We start from the raw sequence: 8,382 nt of genomic DNA, 5'->3' as shown, positions 1-8,382 counted from the left end.
CACCGCCTAACAATGTCTTCTATGCATGGAATTAACAATTTGGCAACATATTCCAACATCTATTTTTTTCTATTCTTCAAGAACAACCTCTTTTACAGCCTGGATGCTGGATGGAGAGTAATTCTTAACTTGCTGTTTAGAATTCCCCATAGTTTTTTTTTACAATTGATGGATGGATTCAGTTCATGAGAAATACTTGGCCACTGAATCATTTTCATTTTGCCCTTCTTCAGAAATGCAACGGATGTATGTTTTAGATAATTGTCATGTTGGAAAAATGCATGTCTACCAATCTGCTCTTTCAATATATAGTTCATAATAATAATACTATCAATGAAATGTAGCTCCCCTACACTAGCAGCACTCATGAAGTCCCACATAAGGACACTGTCACCACCATATTTCACTGTAGGTATTATATATTTTTGAAATTTATTTTTCTATATGCATGGTGCCTACCATAAAACATAGTGGTGGAAGTGTCCTTATATGCAACTGCATGAGTGCTGCTGGTGTCAGGGAGCTACACTTCATTGATGGCATCATGAAATAACAGATGTACTACTTTATATTGAAAGAGAAGATGCTACTATCACTCTGTGTCCTATGTAGAAGAGTACTTTTCCAAAGTGACAATGATCCAAAACACACATGTAAGGTCATTGCTGCATGTCTGAAGAACAGGACGAAAGTAAAGTGTCCAAGTATATCTCCTGATCTAAACCCAATCAAACACCTATGGGGGATTCTGAAGACAGTCTTGTCAACATTGTGGAAACTATATTGCAGCATACACGCTTTTCCTCCAAAAATCAGGTAGCATTTGCCCATTCATGTCTATGGGTCCATTAAAAAAACAAACATTTGGATGACTTTTCCATGGACTGACATAATGAAGAAGATGGAGAAAATTTTGTTTTCGTTTTTTCTCGTCCTCCAATAAATTCAGATCCACTCTGAACAATCTCAAATGAGAGACTGATTAGCATAATTGAAACGTTTTTATCGGATGGAGAGAAAACAGTCGTGTGACTAGAGGTGAGCGAACTTTTCGGAAAATGTTTGCCAATCTCAAATTCGGCACGAACGTAGCACATTCGGATTCATGTTCGGTTTCCAGAGCATTTATCCTCAAAATTCAGTGACAGATCAGTAAATTATCATGTTTCCACTAATGCCTTTGTTTTGACTTTGCCTGGGAGGGTGTGTGGGTCAGAGGAGCAGTGTAATGTTTTTTTTTTAATCTTAATGTACAGTATGTACATTCCGGCAGCCAATCAGAGCACAGAAAGCATCCACAGTGTCATGACACAAGGGCTTCTGTGATTGGCTGCCGAAGTCACATGTCCCTCCCCATATAAAAAGCGGACATGTTTTTTTACTGGCGCCATTATCTCAGTGTAACAGGGTAGAGAGGCCGCTCCTGCTGCTGCAAGTGAACTTGTCATTTAGTTAGATAGGATCCTGTCCTGAGATAAATCGATCTCCAAGCATGTAACTTGTTTGTGCTAATATTGGGGTTCAGCCAGGAGGCCCCATTTGCTAGTCCAAATCATTAGAGCTAAGACTATGTTACAGTCAGGAATCTGGGGCCTCCATTTGCTAATTAAAATCATTTGGGCTAATATTGAGGTTCAGCCAGGAGGCCCCATTTGTTAATCAAAATTGTATGGGCTAATATCAGTGTTCAGCCTGGAGGCCCAATTTGTTGATAAAAATCATTGCGCTAAAACGATGTTGAAGTCACGGCTCATGATGCCCCATTTGCTTATCAAAATAGTTAGGGCTAATATTGGGATGCAGCCAGGAGACCCCATTTCCTAATCCAAATTATTAGGGCTAATAGTGTTGTTCTGAGACACTGTCTGAGAAAATAAATATTGATTATTCATTTAGTGACAGGTGACTGACAGGTCTGGGCCTAAAGTTGAGAAACAGCTGGCTAAAAAGCAAGGTCGTGGTGAAAGGGGGAATAGGCTTAGTATTCGACATGTACATTGGTTTGTTGTTAATGAAAGCCCTACTGGACAAACACTGTCTTGTCAAATTCAAAGACAACTGATAACATCTGTTACTGGATAGGCAGCTCGACTCCCTTTCTTTGGCAGCCACGCAGCAGAACACCTTGTAGATGAGGGTCAGAAAGAGCATGTTCTCCAGTGAGTGGCAAGCGCTCCTCTTCCTCCACCTTAATTTAAGGGGGTGAAGAGAAAGAAGAGTCAGAAGGGGGATACCTCTCCTGCTCCGTGTCCAGAACCACATAGCCGGGCAGCAGGGTTGCCGGGGGGGAAGACTTGCTGACTTGGACTGACTGTACCATGTGACTGTCAGGGGCAGTGGGGGAAGAGAAGGGGAGGTGGACCGGAAGCTGTGCAGGCTGAGGATGCGAAAGCAGAGCGCACCAGAGGCAGAGTAGCATGCGTCACAGGGAAAGCAGGCTGCAACACTGTGCTCCAGGAGAGAGTGGACTCTCCGTCAGAGGACTGAGGCTGAAGGACGTGATATAGAGAGTGCTGTATGTGAGTACATGGACTCAAAAGCCCCTGTGATCAGAGGAGGCTTTTCCCCTGACAGTGCAGAGACAGTGACCTGTGCGCGCACCCCGGTACCGACGGTGACAGGCCAGAGCCCCTGAGTGTGGCAGAGAGACTTTTCAGTGTGCGCAACATCATTCCTGAGGAGAGACTGTTAGCTTGACATACAGAGACTTATAGCAGGGGAGACCCAGTTAGTTTCACAGCGTCTCCCTGCCTCCTGCTTTAACCCCGGAGTTCCCGTTTCCCAAGAGAAGAGAGATTACAGAGACTTCAAGTGCCGCTGTTGACGGTGCCAACGTTGGAGAAAATGACCCTTCAATCAAGACTTCACAGGACTGATAAGTTGCAGAATCCCTGTTTAACCATTTTACTCTGCTTAACTGTTTGACAGCTTTGCCTAACTTTTTTGTGCTTCGTTAAATCGTTTCACTCTGCCAGTTTTATCCCCCACTGCTTCTCTCTGTGTGGAAACACTATCCCCTGTAAATAAACCCTTTAACTCTTGGTCTGTCTCTGATCTGTGGTGACATCATCAGTACCTGCTCATTATTACATTAACATCACACACAGTACAGTCTTCACAGGTACCACTCCAATCACCTTTGTTTCCCACGAGTCACAAGATTGTGAGCCTAGTCGGGGACAGCGATGATAATGTGTGCAAACTGTAAAGCGCTGATTAATGTGTTAGCACTATATGAAAATAAAGATTATTATTATTATTATTTCCAACCGCCCAACTGACTGTGGGGAATAACAGATGGGACCATTCTGCAGAGCTGTTCAGCATTCTTTTCATTGGCCATCTGAGGTTTTCTCCAAAGATTCACAGAAACCAGAGGATGAAAGCATCTGCATTGATGCCCCAAAGTTTTTCCTGTTGGATCTGGGTCCAAACAAAGTAGGGCCCAAGCAGAATCCAGACCCTCATCAACAGACATTAACGCCAAGGATGGAGGTTATGTCACAACTCTGTTGCCGGGTGACACTGGCCTAGGGGCTCCTTCCCTGTACCTAATGCTAGGGGGTTCCCTAGCTCACCCTGTTCCAGAGTTACTTCTGAAGGTGAAGAGGCCGGGGCCACGTACCTTACCTTAACTCCTGAATCCGCCCTCTGTCTGTACCCTTCCCCCACCCAGGGAAGAGGGGAGTAGTTGTGCACCATAGTACATCAACCAGATGAACAAGTTAACACAAACAGGGGAAATGGAAAAAAACAGGCATACAAATATTCACTAACATATAACAGAGGAATGCACTGGAGAGTGGAGGATGGGGTAAAATCAAAGTAGGAGAAGGAAAGGGAATTATCACACTTACGAAACCAAGCAACAGTCACAGATAAACTCGCCAAATGCCTTCTCATATAAACACTAACTACTATCCTCCCAGCCATGCAGCAAAAGCTAACTCTGACTATGTGTGTCAGTCAGGAGCCAGATTGTATATTGGATAGGAGTGGCTAACAGTCCTCAGCTAAGAGCTCTAGCCCCCAATATGGCAGATTAACCCCTGTACTGCCAAAAGAAATTTACGCCATTTAAAAAGAAGGTGAAGTGCTTATTTTCAGTGCAGAAGTAGGAGCAATCAGACGATGTGGTCTTCTGCCTCCTTTCTGTCACAGAAGCTATGTTACAGGTGATACTGATGAGAATCAGATACCAGAGGTGCATGCAGACTGTACTGTGCTGCCAGGGCAGGAAGAGGAGGAGGGTGACTCTCAGGGCAAGGAGTGGGAGAAAAGAGAAGATAATGAGGTTGTATATCCCACTTCATGTGAACCCAGAGGCAGGCAGCTGAGTAGCTCAGCAGAGGAAGTGGAGGAGGAGGAAGACAGAGGTTATGTTGCAGCTGGTCGCACAGACACAGAGTGATGCAACCACAACAAGCACTGCATCCTCAGCGACAACTGTGGCTGTGGCCAACATTGGTTGCGAGTCTGCAGTTTTCAGAGGCTGCAATGGTTGCCTATCCTGGGCCTTTTTGAGACCACAATGGATTACCCAATTCATATTGTCTGCCAACTTTGAAAGAAACGTCTCAGGAGAAGCAAAAATTGCAATAATTTGACCACTACATGCATGAAATGGCACACGTGATTAACATGCCTTAATCTGCGCTGAAATGCAAACTAGCGGGCTTTGTCAACCACCGGCCATCCCAGCAACATCATCTGCTGCTTCTTTCTTGTCAGTCACCATGCCAAGTGTTCCCATACAGAACCTCCACTTGTTTACCCCCTGCAGTTGGGGTGAGTGAGAGCCCGTCAGCTGTTACGAAAGTGCACATGCCTGCTGTTTTTGATTCACCGAGCACAACACATCTTTCTCAATCCACCATAACATCCCCACCTGCACCTCACTCACAGTCCTGCAGTTTGTCCTGTTAACCCTACTCAACCCTTTCTCAGCACAGCAGCCAGCCCTCAGTCCCACAGTTGTAGCCACATAAAATAATTATTCCTTTCACACATGACAAAGCTAAGTGCTTGTACTTCACCATTTCCAATCTGTTGGCAACGGAAATGCTGCCATTCCGCCTGGTGGATACAATGTTTTCAGAAATTTGATGGCAGTTGCAGTCCCACAGCACCAGCTGCCCACTCGTCATACAACATCACCCATTCCTTGAAAAAATCTATGTATGCCAGGGTGCATTTCACCACTGACACCTGGATGAGCAAATATGGGCAAGGGTGTTACATCTCGCTGACTGGGCACTGGGTGACTCTGGTAGCTGTGGTGGTAGGCAGTCAAGGGACTGCTACACCAGTCTTGGAATCCCCAAGGCTTGCAGGACAAACCTATGTATCTAACAGTACCTCCACTGATTCTGGCCTCTCCACCTCCTCTAGGGCCTCCACCTGTGCCCTCAGCCTCTCCCTTAATGAGACACGAGTTCCAACAGTGAAGAGAGAATCCCCCCAACTCCATACTTCACAGCCAGGGCTGAACTCAATGAGGTAGTGTTTAAATAAATATGCCTTGGAGGTTGCAGTCACACAGCTCAAGAGTTGTGGTCAGCTATCCATGCCGAGTTAGAGCAATGGCTGTCACCACTGAACATGGAGCCAGGGAATGCCGTGTTTGATAATGGTGTAAACCTGGTGATGGCCATACGCCAGGGCAACCTCGCACAAGTGCCTTGCATGGCTCATATCCTCAACCTGGTGGTACAGCAATTTCTCCACCACTATCCGGGCATGGATGCCCTGCTGCAGAAAGAACAGTCGTTGTGTGCTCACTTCCGATGATCGCACCCAACAGGTCATCGACTTGCATCGCTACAGAAGTCTTTCGGCCTGCCAGATAAGCATTTGATTTGCTATATACTGACACGGCGGAATTCCACTCTAAACATGTTGCAGCAACTGTGGCAGCAGAAACGAACCCTGGTGCACTATATCCTTTTGCATAGCCTGGGCCACTGCAGTACAAACGTTGTGCAAATCAAGTTTGTGGTGTGGGCACAGATGAAGGACCTCTGCACCCTCCTGCGCAGTTTTGAAATGGCTACTAAGATGGTTAGCACTGACAATGCTGTCATCAGCATCATGTTTCAGGTCATCTACATGCTAGAGAACACTTTGAATAATGTACTGGAGGAGGTGGTCCCAAAGGAAGAGGTGGAAGCAGAGGAGGATGTGGAAGGGATAACAATATCTCTAAGTTCCAGACTGTCGTCGCACAGGTGGGTGCAATGAAAGGGTGGATTAAAGAGATTGAGGGAGGCTCCTGGTACCAGCCAAACTGTTAGTGAAGGTGCAGGAGCTGAGGAACAAATGGAGGAGGATGAGGAGGAAGAGGTGATGGGCACGCAACAGTTAGGAGAGGAAGATGATAATGATCCCATCTTTGTTGTCCATTGTTAGCGGGAAGAGACGAAGGAAGCAAGCTTGAGTCTTACCCCGCCACCAACACACCATGGACTTGTACCTCATGGAAGCGCCCGACACATGAGCACCTTCTCGCTGCACTATCTTCTACGAGTATCTTCAACATGATACCTGTATTCATAGGGTTAGAAATACTGCTGACTACTGGGTTGCCACTCTGTTAGATCCATGGTACAAGAGTAAATTTTGCCTGATTCTCCCTCCCCCCGATAAGTGATGCGCGTATTCTGGAGTATCGAAACACGCTTGTAGACAATCTTAAAAGTGGTTTTCCTCAAGACAGCAATGAGGCACACAGTGTGCATCTCAGTTCTAGATTTACATCCCTGGGAACGTAAAGACGTTACCGCAAAAACATTATCAGCAGCTGCAGCAGTGTAAGTGGCATAAGCAATTTCTGTGAGCCATTTCACACATTTTTTAGAACAGCCCGTGCATCAGCAGAATAGACTACAAGTATGACATGTTGAGAATGACTGGAGAGGATGGAGCAGGAATGTCTTGAGCACAATATCAATGCCATTAATGGGAATTTAGAACCTTTTGCAGCTTGGTCTTCAAACATAGAAGAATGAGAATGTGTCTTCAGTGCCGCTGGTGGTGTCTTGACGGATAAGCTTATCCGGCTAGCCCCTGAAAGGGTAGACTGCCTAACTCGCGTTATTGCAGTCTGTGACACCTTTGTCATGGCTTCTGTGCCTGCTGCTACTACTGCTGCTGATGTTACAAATACGTCTTTGAAATGTGGATACTGCAAGTTGAGACTCCATCTGGTGGGTTGCCTGCTGTGGAAGGGGTGTAAGAGGTTCATTACACTGTTTCTACTCAGTTGAACTTGATGCCACTTTAGTGGTGTGTGACAATAATTTTTTGAGATGTGGAGAATCCAAGTTGGATTTCCTTTGTGTGTGTTGCCTGTAGCAGTAGGGCTTCCTGACCGACATGCCTGCACTTAAGGTACCGTTACACTTAGCGATGCACCAGCGATCCTGACAACGATATGGATCGCTGGTGCATCGCTAAGTGGTCGCTAGTGAGCTGCCACACAGGCAGATCTCACCAGCGACATCGCTGGGGTCGGGGGTCGCTACTTACCTGACAGACGCGGCAATCCTGATGTCCTCCCATCTGCGCGCCGCTCGTTGGCGCCACAGGAAGCCCAGCAGGAAGCGCCCGACGAGAAATGATCCAGAACCTTCTCGCGTGACCAGCGATAATCAGCGGGGGGAGCCGGTCGGAGGTAAGTATCACATGTAGCGATATCGCTAGCAATATCGCTGCTACGTCACAAAATCGGTGACTTTACAGCGATATTGCTAGCGATATCACTATGTGTAACGGGGGCTTTACTTTCACTCAAATACCTGTGTTACTATCCCTACATCTGATCTATGAAATATCAGGGCTCCCTGCAAGGAAGGCTTAGACTGCTCCCTTACCCACCTCATCTTAATTGAAACTTCCATTCAAAGCTCTAAATGCTGGCTCAGACACTGATACCTCATGCATGGCCATTTTAAAATGTTCTGCTGTGGGTCAATTGATCAGTCATCTACCTGTGTTACTATTCTTACATTTTTCTGACATTAGTGTTCTACAAAGCTGATATTTAGGCCACCTGAGTGTGGCTGTGCAAAAAAGCAGTTTGAGGTGTTGCATGAGGTATCAGGGCTCCCATTAAACAGGATTACACCAGTCCCCCCACCTCATCTTAATTGAAACTTCAATTCAAAGCTTTAAATAACTCATGCCTGGCCCATGGCTAACTGCTGCTGTGCAATTATCAAATTTCTAGTGTTTATGCTACTTTTCCTGGTCTTTGCCCCTAATTTTTTTTGTAAATGTTTGGACTTCAAGTTTGGTCTCCTTCATGTGTGTTGCCTGAAATCGGCAGAACTCTCAGAGCACCAGGCCTACATCAGTCTCTCATCCACCTGTTACTGATCAATC

The sequence above is a fragment of the Dendrobates tinctorius genome, unplaced genomic scaffold (genome assembly GCF_039654945.1).
Source record: "Dendrobates tinctorius isolate UK_male_01 unplaced genomic scaffold, ASM3965494v1 ptg000011l, whole genome shotgun sequence".
NCBI lineage: Eukaryota > Metazoa > Chordata > Amphibia > Anura > Dendrobatidae > Dendrobates > Dendrobates tinctorius.
Note: the sequence above shows the minus strand (reverse complement) of the source record.